This window comes from Lygodium microphyllum, chromosome 14, assembly GCF_053477565.2.
Source record: "Lygodium microphyllum isolate KBCC chromosome 14, Lygodium_microphyllum_v1.1.10, whole genome shotgun sequence".
Taxonomy (NCBI): Eukaryota; Viridiplantae; Streptophyta; class Polypodiopsida; order Schizaeales; family Lygodiaceae; genus Lygodium; species Lygodium microphyllum.
The window spans coordinates 67,703,057-67,721,323 of record NC_141148.1 but is presented as its reverse complement, the minus strand read 5'-3'; the positions used below and the strand labels follow the sequence as shown (position 1 = coordinate 67,721,323).

The following is an 18,267-nucleotide window of genomic DNA, read 5'->3' as shown; positions in this document are numbered from 1 at the left end:
TACTCGGGCATGTAAAAAGGAGGGAGCTGAGCGTAGTGACCCAAGGAGAACAGGGCATCGGCCTCAGGTCCTGTCTCGGTACCCAAGAACCTACCAAGCCCTTGCAAGGCGACACTTAATCCTTTTCTGACACTCACTTTTATTTTTGCTCCAACCTTCCTTACTTTCTTCTTTTCCAATAAGATGCCACCCCTAGGAAGACAAGGCATCGGCCCCGGGTTTGACTCGTCCCCAGGAACCTAGCCTTCGCAAGGCGATGATCAACTACTTATAAATTTTCCTCTCTTTGCTTTTCTATTTTTATAGGGGTTAGAACTCCTTTTTACAAACCTTTGTATATATTTATTTTCTTTTAGATATTCAGGGTTTTTCCTCTCTATCATCATCATTATTTTTCTTCCGGCAGGCTTCTCTAATGGCCTCACAACTAACAAGAACTCCTAAAACGGCTGCCTAGCAGGCTAGCAGAACAGGGTCACTAGAACTGCCTTCTGAAACAGGTCTTTCGATGCCTGGCAATGTCTTTACAGGAGGCAACAACTACTCAGCCCTCCCTTAGACATGCCTAACCTAAACCTGGGACTTCATGCCTTGGACGCCAGTCCCCAATCAAGAAAAGAAAATCCCCTACAAGCACACCGACATATATAGCATAAAACATGGTACTCGTAAAGGAGAGATATCACCTGGATAGGGCCACAAGAAGCTCTCGCGCGAAAACGGCTCCTTCCAAGCTCTTCTTTAAATCTATCTAGCACAGAACTAAAACAAGAAACCATTAACCACACTTGTACTAAACAGACAACTGGCCCTCTTGGCCGAATGAAATAAATCACTTCACTGCAAAATTTGATCGGCCCTCTTGGCCTAATGAAATAAAAAAGTTTAAACCTCGCAAAATTGGCCCTCTTGGCCTAACGAAATAAAATAGAATCGCACTTACACATCCCTCCCAGAAATAGTACAGATATACAATAATAGGCCCCTTTCCAAGGAGGAAAAATAGGACTCGCAGCCCTAAACTAAATGCATAAGATTATGACCCATCCCTCCTGCATATATAGAAAGAACTGCAACATACAACTTTTTGTCCCAATCTTGTTTCTTTTCAGAGACTATTTTAGACAAGATACCCACAAACTGCTTATTAGTACTTTCAACTTGCTCGTTTACTTGAGGATTATAGAGGGTCGTTTTATTATGCTTGATTTGCCAAGCTTCAGTCAAGCTTTTGATCACCTTATTCAATAAGTGGGTTCCACGGTCCGATACTAGTTCCTTCGGTGGATGGAAACGGTAGATAATCTGCTCTAAAAGAAAACTTGCAGTCTCTTTTGCATTGTCCTGCCTCGTCACCCGCGCTTCTGACCATTTTGTAAAATAATCAGTTGCTACTATGATGTACTTCTTCTGGGTAGTAGACGACAGGGTGATAGGATCCACAAAGTCAATGCCCCACTTCTCAAATGAAAGGATAGCCATGATAGGCGTAAGTGGGTGTTTCCTATTCTCTTTGCTGTCATGTCTTTGACAGGTATCACATCTCTTAATATACTCAAAGGAATCTTGGAAGATGGACGGCCACCAATATCCAGCTCTTAAAGCTTTTTGCATCGTCAACCATCCAGCGAAGTGCCCTCCAAACGCAGAGTCATGGCACTCTTCCAAGATGAAAGGAACCTCGTCATGCATCACACATTGGCAATATATATCATCAACACCCTGTCGATACAGTGTTCCTACAATCAAGGAAAACTTCAAAGCCTGTTGTCTGATTTTCTTCTTTTCAGATTTTGATAAACCAGCTCTAGTCTCTCCCGTTGATAGATAATGCGTGATAGCAGCATACCAAGATGGGATAGAAGCTGTATCAATTTTAAACATTTCCTCGATATCACTTCCTTCAACCAAAGTCTCTTTCAGCTCTCCGAAATCCACAAGGCATTCCACAATACCCTGCAACCTCGGTGGCTTACTCTTAACCTCATAATCGAACTCCTGCAAAGTGATTAACCACTTTGCCAAACGATCACGCGGTTGCAGCTTGTTCATAAGTAATCTAAGCCCTTCCGCCTTCATATAAAACACTACCTTCTCATAGAGGATGTACTGCCTGAATTTTTTAGTCGCAAAGACCATCGCAAGGCACAACTTCTCCATATAGGTGTAGTTAATTTCTAATATGCCCAATTTTCGACTAGCAAAAGCTATCGGATGATACCACTTTTCCTCCCAGATTTGGGCTAAACAACAGCTGATACTATGCATGGTGGCTGCTGAAAATATGTAAAACACCTCGCCTCTTTTAGGTGCTTTTAAAACTGGTGCTTTTACTAGCTCCTGTTTCACATCCTCGAAAGCTACCTTACAAGGGTCGCTCCATACAAATAGATAGCTAAAGGATAATAAGTTCGTTAATGGCAACGTCCTTTCTGCCAAGGCATTTATAAACCTCCAATAGTACCCTACCGATGATAGAAAGCTATGTACCTCTTTCGGAGTGCGTGGTGGACTCATAGCGACTATAACCTTGATCTTTTCAAGGTCGGTTGTGATCCCTACTGAATTGACCACATGGCCTAGCAATAGCCCATAAGGCACTCCAAAGACACACTTCCGTGGATTAAGAGCGATACAAAATTGTCTGCAGCGCTCAAAGCACTTTCTTAAAATAATCAACATCCTTTCCCTTAGAGTGGCTACCCCCAGGTCATCAATAAATACTTTCAACTCATCTGGGGAGATGTCACCAAAGGTCTTATCTACTGTTTGTTGCCATGATCCAGGTGCATTGCACAAACCAAAGGCCATCACATGGTAGGCGAAAGTACCAAAGACAGTAATGAAAGTTGTTTTCAACTTGTCCTCTTCTGCAATTGCCATATGGTTGTATCCCGCAAAGCAATCCATAAACAAATATATTTCCCTACCTGCTAATTGATCTAAAATCTGGTCAATAAATGGCAATGGGTAGTAATCCTTAACCGTCTGCTTATTCAGCTCTCTAAAATCTACACATAGTCGGATCTGGTCGTTTTTCTTCTTCCTGATAACAACTGATGAACACCATTCTGTGTGCTGTACAGGGAAAATTAAACCAGCTTTCCATAACTTCTATAACTCCTCAAACAGCCCGTCCCTCAATTCAAAAGGCATATGCCTTACTTTCTGATGCACAGGACGACTGCCTTCTTTTACAGGAATAGTATGAACAGCCAGGCTGGGAGGGATGCCTCTCAGCTCATCATAACTCCAAGCAAAGATATCATGAAATTCTTGAATCAAGCACACATAGTTCTCCCTTTCTGCTGAACTGAGCATGGAACCTAATTTAATTGGCCGCGAATCATTCGGCGTGCCAAGGTCTAACTCAATTACATCCGCGTCTCTTATCCTATCTTGCGGCTTTGTCGGCTCATTTAGGGTTATATGATAAATATCCTCTGGACCCCTCTTTAGATTCATCACTGGATGATGTCTCGCTACCAGATGGATCATTTGCTGTCTCTAATTCAATAGAGGATAAAGGAGCTCTATCACTCTGAGGAGACTCAGGGTAAGCATAGACTATTACTCGATTAGCACCTCTACCTAGAACCACTCGACCGTCACGTATATCAACTTGACGTAAGATCCAAGGCCTACCTAGCAAGACTCGATAGCTAGGACGTCCTGCAAATCTTATCACCCTAAAGTCCAAGAAGCATTCTACACTTGCAACTGTAACATGGACCTTAGTAATGCAACCTTCTGGTTGCCTTAGACTATCATCAGCCATTCTAAGAAGGGTGGAGCTGTCTTTTTGGATGCCTAGACCCAACCTCTCCATCAACTCTAAACTCATGATATTGACGGAGGACCTAGTGTCTATGATGGCATGCTCTACTAATATTCCATCCACGTATGTTGGAACCCTAGGGCAATTCTTTTCAGCATGATCAAACCAATCTTTCCCTACTCGTGCTATGCCCAAAGGTTCTACAATATACCCAATACGTAGGATTTTCTTGAATTCCTTGCGTACTCCTGGAGATAATTTAATCAATTGTAAGACGTTTACATCTGGTTTGACTTCGCAAAGAGAACTTGCTAAATCAAAATCATGATAGGTAGCCAAAGCTCTCTTTTCTCGCCACACCATCCTTTCTTTTGGTCTCCGGTCTGACTTTGGTTCTTCTTTTTTAGCTCTTGCCTTCTTTCTTGGCACTTCCTCATCCTTCTTAGGATCGACTTTGCTGTCACAGGCCTTAGAGGTCCACCTTCCACGCCAGGATTTAGGACTTGCGTCCCCTTATCCCCTTGCTTAGGGTTTCCCTCGACCGATTTTGCATTATCTTTATCAACCTCTTTAGCCTTTTGGCCTCTTGTCATGGCTCGTAGGTTAGAGGTTTCAGCATCATTGACGCGTACAGCCTTAATAAGGCTGACTCCATTGCCTTGTGCAACTCTTCTATAATGGTCTTTCCCCTTTGCAATATTTGTCTTGGTCAATCATTTTGCCGGAGGTTATTATCTTGCACTCTATGATTAACTGGACTTGGCTGTTTACTCCCTTGTTGGAGGGAACTAATCTTACTCCAACAGGTAGCGGCTAAGTGGCCGACTTCCCACAAATATCACATTTAACATTTGGACAGTTTCTAGGGAAATGTTGTCCACCACACCACTTATAGCTGAATCTTGAGGGTCCACCCTCTTTAGGGCGTCGACTCCCTATCAGATTCTGCTGCTTCTTCAGGAAATTGACGTCAACAGCTATTTGCTGATATTGTTCAGAAATCCTGTCAGTGTAGTGCTTCATCATATCCTTAACTTCGCCAAGGATATTAGATGCACTCGACTCATAGCCTTGATCGTCTATCAGTCGTTCCATTGGCCTAACAATCTGATTGGGCATTGGTTGTTGACTCACAAGAACAGCATTAGGGTTCGAAACTTGGCCTCCAACACTTGGTGGGGCCAACTGACTAGTCATAGGCATAGTCACACTGGGAGGAGCTGGCAGCAACGGTACATTTTGAACCATGCTTCCTCTCCCATTAGGGTTATTCATAGGCATCCCTTGACTTCCATTCATCAATGGTAAATTGCCTCCAGGTACTAAACTCGCATTAATTTTGAGAGGAGTAGGCCGTTTGTAATCATGACTCTACTCCTTCTGCCCGCGTGATAGCGGTATCTATATCAGCCAAAGCCACACTGCTCAATTGTACCTGAATATTGAAATCCAATCCATGCAATAAGTATTGCAATTGGGCAGCCGACAGAATAGGAATGTAAGTTTGTAACTTATGAAACACTTCCTTAAGCTTCTTGGCATAGGTTTTCACATTCTCATGGGGGTCTTGGCGTGTTACATTCAACACACGCAACCAGTATTGGCCACCTCTTTCAGGGGCATATTCTCCTTGGAAAACTACATAAAATTGGTCGATTGTGGTTTTGGTTCCAGTCTCTATGCTATGATACCATACCGCAGCCCTTCCTTTTAACGTCATGTTAAAGAACATCATGAGATGTCCCTCATCTTGGATGCGGTAATTAAACATTAATCTTTGGAATTCACAAATGTGAAACTCTGCATCTTCTTCGGCTAACCCATTAAAAATGGGCAAAGGAACTCCTAAAGCTGGCAAATCCGACATCCGTACAGGAATTGCAATGGGTTGTGCCATGACGACAATCGGATTGACAATAGGAGTTTGAACTAACAGAATCACACCCCCACTTGAAGTGGGTTGACTTGGTGGAAGAGAGGAAGAACTTGTGCTTCCTCTTGCACCTAAAAGACTATGTGCAGCAGTTGGGTTACTAAGACCACTGTCTCTTATGCGTATCGGGCTACTCCTTTGAGGAGAATAGCGACTTACAATCTCCAACCGCCGTCTAGCCCTCTCAGCACGTTCTGCTTTTTGTATTTCGGCTTGATGGTCCTTGTCAGAGGACATAAACCAAATTTTTGGTCCCTAAAAACCTAGATTCGAGAACCACCACTTGTTGGAAGCTCTTGGCAGATGCACCACTGATGGGATTTGAAATGGGCCGGCACTGGCTATGGCACTAGCCGGACCTCATGCTCATAACAGACAAACACACCCTCACGGCCTCGCTGACTAGGAGCGTCTATCTATTGCTAAAGGACAAACTGCCCTAAAGCCTAATCTATGCGTTTATAGTTTTATAGTTTTGTAGTCCAACGTTTTCCTTTCTATAAACTCCACAGAGGGAGAACCCATACACATTGGCAATAAATGCCACGATAATCACATACATGGGAGGCAACCTCTCGGTAGAAACACTGTAGCCCCACTGCAGCTCTCCTACATCGTAGGGATTAGCCCCTTGATGCGCTGCTCAACATATAAAACAAACGAACAAACTCCACTCTTCCGTTTCGAATCCAGGAGATACCATGTTTCCTTACTATATAATCCCAAGAAACGAACATCTATCCTACGGCTTAGGATGCCTTTCCACACTCAACATGGGTCATTGTCATTGAAAATATGTGCTATGCATCCAGGGTTTTTTATTCCGATACCATGGTTTCATGCACATGCAAAGGTGAATGATTCTAAAGTGCTCAAACATCATTTTGTCCCAATGTTTCTAAAGTGCTCAAACATGACAAAATGAACCTCTAAAGTGCCCCAATGTCCATTGCATAGGTTGCTTTCAGCCTGCAAATCCAAGATCCATGGAGGGAAGCGAAAAATTTGCCGTTGTTGTCCACACCATCTCCTCCACGCTTCTTCATGCAAATTGCATGAAAAATTGAGGCCAGGGGGGTGGTTGATCTAATGCCATCATGTGTGGGAAAATCCCTATAGATGGAGAGAGGTGAATAGAATTTGGGGATAATTAGTACATGGGTAAATATTAAATTATGACTCCAATTTATAGGTCTATTCTTTCAAGTCTGATGGGGATGGTGATTGCCCATTGTACTTGGTAAGAATGATCTTGTCACGAAGCTCATTGGGGCCTTGCTACCCATAATAACTTTGTTGACCATGTATACCATGCTACCCATACATGCTACCCCTAATAACCATGGTGTCTATTATGGGGTTGAGTTGGATAAGTGCCATTAGGGCTCCTAGGGAGAGTGGGGGAGCTTTTACCAGTAGAGGGTAGGGGTCTCATGGGGGGGATTGGCTACATGGATGATAGGAATACCCTATGGAACATGAAGCGAGTCTAATGGTGAAGATCCTCATGATTCACACTTGGACTCATTTGCCTTATCTTGTGTTGAGGTTGTGGATCACTAGGCTACATCCTCATTCATTGAGGCTCTGAAGTCACTAATCTCCCTTTGGACCTCCTCATGGGCCTCACCTTTGCCTTTCTGCCCTACCATATAAGTGCAATCCACAAGATCAACTGTTAGTGAAATGGGTGTAACTTCAAGGAGAGAACTTTGATCGGGGAGGTTTTTTATTCAAATCAAAGGGGGAAAATCCATCTTCAAGATGAGCTAGTAAGAATTGTGAAAAGAAATTATTGGAGAATTTTGCAATTAAATCTCTATGCTTGGTCTACACTCTATCCACAATGACCTCAATGCACAAAAGGGCCATATCTTTTAGAACATAACTCCGATTGGGGAGATTTTTGATTTAAATTCAAGAATACAATGCCCTATTCAAGATGAGATATAGGGTTCACTCCTAGATGCAATGCAAAATTTACTGCAATAACCTTTCTATGACTGTCCTTGAATACATGCAACTAAAACACTAATTGTCCTTGTCCAAATTCACACTATACGAGTGGCTCAAGGGTTGAGGAGCCTAAACATTAATATACATAGCATATTGAGTATGATCTCAAGCACATCTAGGCATTATTTTGCTCTACCATCATTGCATATGGAAGCCTTAGGTGCCATGCATCTCGCATTGACTGCATACATGGGTGTCTTGATTAATGAAAGTGCCTCATATCAAGGTGTATCTCATAAAAAATGGGGTGATCATGGAGTCTTCCTACACTTGCATATAAGTATCAAGCTCTAAATCACCAAGAGGTGGGCAAAGTTCCCCTTAGGTTGGGTTGTGCACCCCTTCAGTGTTAGGCTTCAAGTGGAGAGCATGCCTGATGGAGGTTACTCCAGGGAACGAGAAAGCAGAGTAAGTGGGGGAAGCCCAGTTGCAAAGGGGGGGAAAGGAGGGGCTGTCCTGCACCGAAGGAGCAGATTCCATAAAAACACACTACAAGATATAGACCTTATAGCGACGTTTAAAGCGATGAAAATACAAACAACAAAATTTGCCCCCGTCATCGCAAAAAGCGTCATTATTGACGACGCCATAGAATCGTCGCTATATACGTCGCATATAGCGACGGTTACAGAGAATTTGTGACGCTGATAGCAATGACAATAGCGACGCGTGTAGTAAATTTGCGACGCAAATAGCGACGGTAACAGAGAAAATTTTTTTTTTTGTGGCACGGCAGCAAGCTGCCCTGCCACATATAACACTGTGTGCTGTATGAGAGCCATACAAAATAGTTTCTCCACTGCTGCATACAAAGCGTTTGCAAACAAAAAGAATGTATACTGAAATCATAAAACTGATAGATGAAATAAATACATGATATCGCATAAAATGCGATTGGTACAATCATAAAACAATATCACTAATATATAGAAAATGTCTATATAGATCGGGCGACTAAAAACTAAAGGTATGTAAGCTCTAAGGATCCAAGGGCGAGCTACAAATCGTCGTCCCCCGAAAGCTCTTCCCGCTGCAAAGGAGCATCAAACGGATTCTGCAGAAAAAGAAACAACATATCAATCCACCATACAATAATGCATTCAAATATCTCATGGTAACTACGGACAAGAAAGATGAGTGACTTACTGGGCCGCCGCGTCTATACAATCGGTCGATCAATGATCTGAGACCGTGCCTCTCTGCATATCGAGTCTCAAGGCCCTGCGGATCGCGATTTGTAATGGAGTGCTGCAAAGAAAACAAAATGCTAACTGTTAGAAACATGATTGTCAGTACAAAGAATATCTCAAAAAAACAAATAAGCAAAATAAAAGAGAAACTTACAAAGTCCTCCAAATATGTCCTGTGGCCGCCACTCCCAAGATGATGTACCGATCCGGCCTCGATTCGTGCCCTCGCCGCCTCCCGCTGCTGACTCCAACGTCCTGGCGAATTTTTAACCTCCTCCCTCAGTCGGCACCAGTCGTTTGCATCTAACCACTCGGGCTTTGGAGCCCCACTCTTGATTGCCTTTCGTGCGTCGGATCGTCTATGTGACATGTATGCACGCATGCAATCCATCATCCAGCCCGTAGAGAATCTATCCATTGTGGCTGGCACCGGGAACTCCTCGTGCAAGGATGCTACTATGTACTCCTTGCTCCCCTCCGGTATGTTCCTCCAATGATCCAGGACGTTGTGCCGAAAAACTTGTTGGCACAACTCCCTCATGCGAGCCATCACCCTCCTCCCCTCATCATTCATGATGATGGCTCATGACCTGCCATCCACTAGGTATCTATAATCCCTAGGAGTGTGCCTTGTATGGGCCCTCTCCCATCTCCGTCCACGCTCCTGGGCATATCCAGGAGACCCCTGTACATCCGGTGTACCGACGGGGGTACCCTCTCCCGGAGTGCCACTCAAAGGGGTGCCACCAAAAGGAGTGCCACCAAAAGGCGTGACATCTGTCGACGGTTGCGCAAAGGCCGGAGTAACTGGAGTGGACGTCCCCACAGGTGTGACAAATCCTGGAGGTGACCGAGCTCCAGCTGAACGACGAGACGGAGACACCGCGTCCATGTCTCCACAGCAGCACCCCCCTGATCCTCCTGCAGTCGCAGTCCCTCCATCTGGCCCAAGTCGCGAGCGTCGAGATCGTCTGCTCGAAGCTGAAGCATCTGATCGCGCTGAAGCTGATCTAGCAGAGCGCCCTAACGAAGAACGAGACAGCTCCTGATCTGCCATCTCTCTGAATCTCGCGAGCTGATCTGGAGACATACGTGCCATCATCTCCTGAAACTCCTCATCGCTCATCCCTCGACTCATCCTGAAAATGTCGATACATGCACAGATAAAAAATAATGTTAGAATAATCAATTTAAACTATACAAAACACATTAATATAAATCATTTTTGAAAAATCCCTCTTAAAATGCATATCTTATCTACCTTTATGGAAGATCTAAACAACGAATTGAGTAATACAATTCTCCAAGAATAAAGTATTCTATGGTCCCATGTTAATCTCCTGACACAACTCTGCATACAGTGGAAGGTCGATAGACATGTCACCACAAAAGAACGAGTCTGCCTCGTTCTCAAAAAATTCTACGACTTCTGTATTTCCATCATTGTTAGCCAATGCGGGCTCCAAGCTTGCGGTGGCCTCCACCCCTTGTAATTTCGATCCCTCTATTTGCATATTTTCTTCATCTATGCCTGGAACATCGCTTTGATCGTATACTCTCGCACCTCGAGGAGTTGAAGATATAACATACCACCATCGAGGTTGTCGGGGATTTGGATAGAAGATTACATGTTCAAAAACACTTACAAAGCGGCTTCAAACCATTGTGACATAAACCATGTCGGGCATGATAACCTGAGGTAACGAGACCTGCAAGGCGATCCACGACCTAGTGAATACTTGATTGAATGAAATAAAATATAGATATTACCGGCGAGAACAAAGGTCTGCTCACCTGAGCACTCTCCCAATCCCGGAAAGTCATGCATCGTCCACATGAGAATGGCTCGAATGTTGGCTGACCGCCGACTATCGCGTCTGCTCATATCTTGCACCATGACCCCCTCCTCCCACAAAATCTTAAGCTCATCGACTAATGGACGAAGATACACGTCCATATTTTTTACTTTGTAGCGGCCCGGGACGAGCAAGCTAAGGATGAGATGTCCTTTCTTCGTAGAAAGCCATGGAGGAATGTTGTAGTTGACAAGCACTATAGGCCACACACTGTAAGAAGTCGAGCGCAGACCGAATGGGTTCACACCATCCATGGCGAGACCGAGCCGAAGATTCCTTGGCTCTCGCGCAAAGCCTGGGAAGGTAGAGTCAATGTGGCTCCATGCACGCGAATCTGCTGATATTCGTTGCACTCCATCCGTGGACCTATTCTGCACATGCCACGTTGTCAAGCTTGCCATGGCAGACGTGTGAAACATGTGGTTTATGCGGGGGATGAGCGGAAAGTGTCTGAGGACTTTTTGAGGGATGGTCTGCCCTTGCAAGTCCTGTCGATACCTGTGAGCACCATACTTTGGACATGTCTCCATAGTCTCGTATTCATCTCGAAACAATATGCAGTCGTTGATACATGCATGGATGTTATTGTAGTCCATGCCAAGCTTCCGTAAAACATGTCGTGCATCATCACGAGACTCAGGCATGGTGTTTATAGGTGGCAATATATGATATTTCAATAACCTGAAAAAATCATAAAACACCTTGAAAAATCCATCCATGTTTGCAATAATACTGTTAAAAAAAAAAACAATGAAGTCTGTGTGCAAGGTACCTGAATAACTCAGTCACACTCGTATCGCTCCAACCGTATTTTTCTTGCACACTTAAGAGTGCAAGCAATGTCTTCAACCGAGATACTCGGCACCCATCATATAATGGTATGGATGCTTCCTCTCTAAGCGGGTCAGATGTCTCAACATCCATGGGAATCAATGCATCGATCATTGCCTCCATCTCAGGCTCCAAGATTGTAGGCAGGTCGGGAAGGTTGTCTGTCTCCTCTGGCATTGACAGTATAGATGGGCCTTGCGAGTGGTCGATTGGCTCCTACAATCCATCCATCGCACGTCCACGAACTCTTCTAATTGGCTGCAAAGGGTGCACTCCCCCTTGGGTCGAGACATCACCCCCCTGGATACAAAATTTGCCAACAAGACCCAATCTTATTGTGTATGGTTTTCAATTAGCTTGAGAGTACAATGCATGAAAAATGCTAACTTCAAATTACCGTTTGCTAAAAATCTGCAATCGCCTAATCAATGATCTCAGATTGAAACTCGCCAAATCGTCGTACGTGTTCTATAGACAATCGACGTTTTCGTCTAATTGCCAACTTGCATTGAGAGCAAGGACATGGGACACGCTGATTAAGATACGACTCGCGGTCTTGAACAATAGGACCTTCTTCGTTTGCCATCTTATCTACATTACAGCAAACGAGGCTTAAATGGATAGCTTTATGGAGATGTACGTCAAGTTGCAAGTTGACCATAAACCTTGCATTGTATATAGTAGTCGAGAGATTTTCTGATGTTATATCTCGGCCTTGTATCATGCTCAACGATTTGTTTGTCCCGGTAGATAATTTTTTGTTATATCTCGGCTTTGAGTATAAGTAATCCATTTTAAAATTAATGCACGCCATCTATAAAATTTTATAACTATGGTAATAAAATTTATTTCAATCAATTCTACTCATAGTCATAAGACCTGAGAGAAATTATCCTATACTCAATTTAAGGGTTTCTTCTTCTATAACAATAATTTTGGGTTCATTTTGATGAAGTATGTGGCCGTATGCAAAGCACATTGCATACCATTACCAATACGTATATTATCTTAAATTTCCTTCCCCTCCCTCTCCCTCTCTTTCTCTCCCTCTCCCTCTCTTCCTCTCTTTCTCTCACCCTCACCCTCTCCCTCTCGTTCTCTTTCTCTCCCTCTCTCATTTCCTCCCTCCCCCTCCCTCTCCCTCTCCCTCCCTCTTTCTCCCTCTCCCTCTCCCTCTCCCTCCCTCTCCCTCCCCCTCCCTCTTTCTCTCCCTCTCTCATTTCCTTCCCCTCCCCCTCCCTCTCCCTCTCCCTCTCCCTCTCTTTCTCTTTTTCTCCCTCTCCCTCTCTATCTCTCTTTCTCTCTCATTTCCTAAACAAGCAAAAAATAAAGTGATTTAAACATCCTCCAAGCAAAAGGGAGAGGGAGAGATACAATGCACTCTCCCTCTCTTTCTCTTTCTATCCCTCTCTCATTTCCTTCCCCTTCCTCTCCCTCTCACTCTCTTTCTCTCTCATTTCCTCTCCTAAACAAGCAAAAAATAAAGTGATTCAAATATTAAACAAGCAAAAGGGAGAGGGAGGGAGAGAGAGAATGCACTCTCCCTCCTTCTCCCTCTCTTTCTCTTTCTCTCCCTCTCCTATTTCCTCCCCCTCCCTCTCCCTCTCCCTCTATTTCTCTTTCTCTTTCTTTCTTCTCTTTCTTTCCCTCTCCCTCTCCCTCTCCCTCTCTTTCTCTCTTACTCTCTCGTTTCCTCTCCTAAACAAGCAAAAAAGAAAGTAATTTAAACATTAAACAAGCAAAAGGGAGAGAGAGAGAGAGAATGCACTCTCCCTCTCTTTCTTTTTCTCTCCCTCTCCCTCTCCCTCTCTCTCCCTCTCCCTCTCCTTCTCTTTCATTTTCCTCTCCTAAACAAACAAAAGAGAACGATTTGAACATTCAACAAGTAAAAGAAAGAGAGAGGGAGACTCACCAATGAGATATGGCGAGCATGGGTGGCTTCTCTTTGCAACGAGGGCTCCTCCTCTCCTTCGTGAACAACGGTGGTGGCGGTGGCGGCGGCAGCAAGTCTCTTCCTCCTCTTCTCTCACAAAGCCTTGGCTTTCTCCCTCGCTCTCGCTCTCAAAAGGCGAAGAAAAGAAAATGAAAACGGCGCTCTGGTTTCGGCCGCTTTTTTTTTCCCTGCGACGTCGCTATATGCGTCGCTTTGCGACGCAAATAGCGACGCATATAGCGACGTCTATAGCGACGCCTATAGCGACGCCGATATCCGGCGTCACTAATCGGCGTCGCTATTGCCCCATTCCCTTGTAGTGACAGCACAACCCATCTCTGAAAGGGGAAAAGCTTTCAGTACGGTCATTCCAGGTATCGGCTGCCTTTTGCAAAGAATTGTAAAAGGAGACTAAAATTTTCTTCTTTTAATGATATAGCATTAGCATATAAAATTTTCTTCAACTAATGCTATAACTCCCGTACATGCACACCGTTTCAGTTATTAATGTATGGGAGTTATTGCATCAGTTATTAATGTACGGGAGTTATAGCATGGGAGTTATTAATGTATGGGGGTATATGAAACGGTGGTTCTATAGTCACGGGAGTTATTAATGTAAGGATATCATGTGAGTGAGTGAGTGAGTGAGTGAGTGAGTAAGTGAGTGTGTGTGTGTGTGTGTGTGTGTGTGTGTGCAAGTGTGTGCGTGTGTGTTGTGTGTTGTGTGCATGCTATTGTGAAGAATGAGAGAGGGGGATGTGTGTAGGCATGTTAATAATTAATGTGCATTATTACATTGCCAATGTTTTTGATGCACTTAAATATATTTTACGTTACTCTCTAACATCATTTCTATTTTTCCATGCAGTTTTTGTACTTTTGCTTTCGTCATCAACTCTACTCTTTCGTCATCATCAATACTTCTCAGGTGCATCTCTCTCTCTCTCTCTCTCTCTCTCTCAATGTTATAAAAGTTAAATTTTAAATATTTTAATTTATTGCATGTTTAAATTTTTAATGTATGCATGTCATGTCTTTTGATATGAAAGTGTGTTAATATTATTTCTTAATGTGTTTATGCGTGTTATTAATTAATGTGTTATGTGTGTCATTACATTGTTAAGGTGTATTACGTGTTTTAAGTGTGTTATTAATTAATGTGTGTTATGTGTTTTAGTATAAATGTGTGATAACGTTATTATGTTTGTGTTAATAGTATGTATTCATATGTATATATGTGCTAATAATTAATGTGTATTATGCATTTAAAAATGAATGTGTGTTATTAAATAATGTGTAGTATGTGTATTATTAATGTATGCATGTCATGTCTTTTGATATGAAAGTGTGTTAATATTATTTCTTAATGTGTTTATGCGTGTTATTAATTAATGTGTGTTATGTGTTTTAGTATAAATGTGTGATAACGTTATTATGTTTGTGTTAATAGTATGTATTCATATGTATATATGTACTAATAATTAATGTGTATTATGCATTTGAAAATAAATGTGTGTTATTAAATAATGTGTATTATGCATGTTATTAATGTATGCATGTCATGTCTTTTGATATGAAAGTGTGTTAATATTATTTCTAATATGTTTATGCATGTTATTAATTAATGTGTTATGTGTATCATTACATTGTTAAGGTGTATTACGTGTTTTAAGTGTGTTATTAATCAATGTGTGTATGTGTTTTTGTATAAATGTGTGATAACATTATTATGTTTGTGTTAATAGTATGTATTCATATGTATATATGTGCTAATAATTAATGTGTATTATGCATTTAAAAATGAATGTGTGTTATTAAATAATGTGTATTATGCATGTTATTAATGTATGCATGTCATGTCTTTTGATATGAAAGTGTGTTAATATTATTTCTTAATGTGTTTATGCGTGTTATTAATTAATGTGTTATGTGTGTCATTACATTGTTAAGGTGTATTACGTGTTTTAAGTGTGTTATTAATTTATGTGTGTTATGTGTTTTAGTATAAATGTGTGATAACGTTATTATGTTTGTGTTAATAGTATGTATTCATATGTATATATGTGCTAATAATTAATGTGTATTATGCATTTAAAAATGAATGTGTGTTATTAAATAATGTATATTATGCATGTTATTAATGTATGCATGTCATGTCTTTTGATATGAAAGTGTGTTACTATTAATGTATGCATGTCATATCTTTTGATATGAAAGTGTGTTAATATTATTTCTTAATGTGTTTATGCGTGTTATTAATTAATGTGTTATGTGTGTCATTACATTGTTAAGGTGTATTACGTGTTTTAAGTGTTTGATTAATTAATGTGTGTATGTGTTTTAGTATAAATGTGTGATAACGTTATTATGTTTGTGTTAATAGTATGTATTCATATGTATATATGTGCTAATAATTAATGTGTATTATGCATTTAAAAATGAATGTGTGTTATTAAATAATGTGTATTATGTGTGTTATTAATGTATGCATGTCATGTCTTTTGATATGAAAGTGTGTTACTATTAATGTATGCATGCCATGTCTTTTGATATGAAAGTGTGTTAATATTATTTCTTAATGTGTTTATGCATGTTATTAATTAATGTGTTATGTGTGTCATTACATTGTTAAGGTGTATTACGTGTTTTAAGTGTTTGATTAATTAATGTGTGTATGTGTTTTAGTATAAATGTGTGATAATATTATTATGTTTGTGTTAATAGTATGTATTCATATGTACATATGTGCTAATAATTAATGTGTATTATGCATTTAAAAATGAATGTGTGTTAAGTGTGTTATGGAGAGGATGTGTGATAATATTGTTATGTTTGTGTTAATGTTATGTATTGATATGTGTATGTGTGTTATTAATTAATGTGTATTATGTGTTGTCTAAAAGTTACAAAGTTGAAATTTAAATATTGTAATTTATCGCATGTAAAATGTTTTTCTTTATCGATGCACACTTTGTCTTTCTCAAATACCTGTGGATATTCATGGTTTAATATAGAGTTAAAGATGTGTTAATGTTGATGAATAAAGTAATTAGATTGTTTATTAAAACTTAAAAAACTTAATATTTTGTTCATTTAAGTTTCAATTAATGCTTGAATACTTTAATAGTTTAATGCTTTTATGATGTCCCTCATGTGTGTATGGATATTCATGCTTTGATGTGGAGAAAAAGATGTGTCAAATATTTTCTCGACATAGTCTCATTGTGTCTCTCTCATGTATGCATAAATATTGTAATACTTTGGTGCGCCTAGGTCATGAAAGTATTCAATTACTTTTTAAAATGTTCTCCCTCTCTCTCTCTCTCTCTCTCTCTCTCTCTCTCTCTCTCTCTCTCTCTCTCTCTCTCTCTCTCTCTCTCTCTCTCTCTCTCTCTCTCTCTCTCTCTCTCTCTCTCTCTCTCTCTCTCTCTCTCTCTGTGATCTCTTAATACTTTGTGTAACCATGGCAGTATGGAGCATGCTAAAACATCTGATGCAAGAAACAATGTCCATGTACCAGACATTGTTTTGTGTACTCCCAATGCACGAATGAATGTGCGTAAAGCCAAAGACATGGCTAGGAGGAAGTCAGTACGGCATGCCCTCAAACATGTCAAAGGACACAACACTTCCGTTGCATCCCTAAAGCTCCTGCATCGGTTGGATGCAATTGAGAAGCAAATCAAGAGTTGAAACAAACGTCAAAGAGCTTCGAACTCCTTCTGTCAAAACTTTGGCGATTGCCTTCAAAGGATCGAAAAAATACTAGCAGAAAAATTTGAAGGAGGCTTGGCTGATGGGATAATTTTGCAAGACGAGATAGATGAAATAAAGGGCTATATAGGAGAAATCTATGAGTTGGTTCGCAAGCACTGGCCAGGGTGTGCTTTGGAAGACCATGCAGAAAAGTTGTGAGACCTTGCTAAGAGCAATAATCGTATAGAGGATGGAGTGTGTGAATTACTGGCTTAAAAGAATGCAAGCATGCTTGCACCTGAGAGCATTTGCCTCGATGTGCATATCACATCTCTAAAAGTTTGCCTCAATAGGTTCTTTGCAATGTTGAACCTATTGAATCGTCGCATGAGTTCATCATCCAATGCATAGTTCTCTTAGCATATCTAAGGATTTCAATAACTTTTTGTCGAATCCTCCAATAGATATGTCATTCTATTGTTGGGTTTGAGAATTTTCATGTGATTTGAACTTTTGTATCCCTTGTGATAATGACATAATATGCTCTTTCAATTTATATTCTTGCACATGTAAGATTATATTGTTACTTATGTGATATTATAATCTTCAAATTTTATATGAAAATAGTGTTTAGAACAAATTTATCTTGAGGTATATCTTTGCTAAAATCTTCCCTAAGAGATAGGAATAAATTTTAGTACGCCTAGGTCATAAAAGTATGCAATTACTTTTAAAAAATGTTCTCTCTCTCTCTCTCTCTCTCTCTCTCTCTCTCTCTCTCTCTCTAAAAATACGTTGTATAACGATTGCCATATGGAGTGTGCTGAAACATCTGATGCAAGAAGCAATGTTCCTGTACCAGACATCGTTTCGTGTGTTCTCAATGCACGGATGAATGTCTGTAAAATCTAAGGCATAGCAAGAACGAAGTCAGTTTGATGTGCCCTCAAACATGTCAAATGGCACAACAATTGTGTTGTATCCCTAAAGCTCATGCATCGGTTGGATACAGTTAAGAAGCAAATGAAGAG

The 18,267-nt window shown here is 41.0% G+C and overlaps 1 long non-coding RNA gene across 1 annotated transcript; it reads right to left on the bottom strand.

The window, feature by feature from the left end:
* Nucleotides 1-8,706: 8,706 nt before the first annotated feature.
* LOC148025697 (uncharacterized) lies at nt 8,707-9,179 on the bottom strand. Its single transcript, XR_015693203.1, has 3 exons — nt 9,072-9,179; nt 8,874-8,975; nt 8,707-8,781 (listed from the first exon to the last, which is right to left on the bottom strand). It is a non-coding gene; the product is annotated as an uncharacterized LOC148025697 (long non-coding RNA).
* Nucleotides 9,180-18,267: the final 9,088 nt, after the last annotated feature.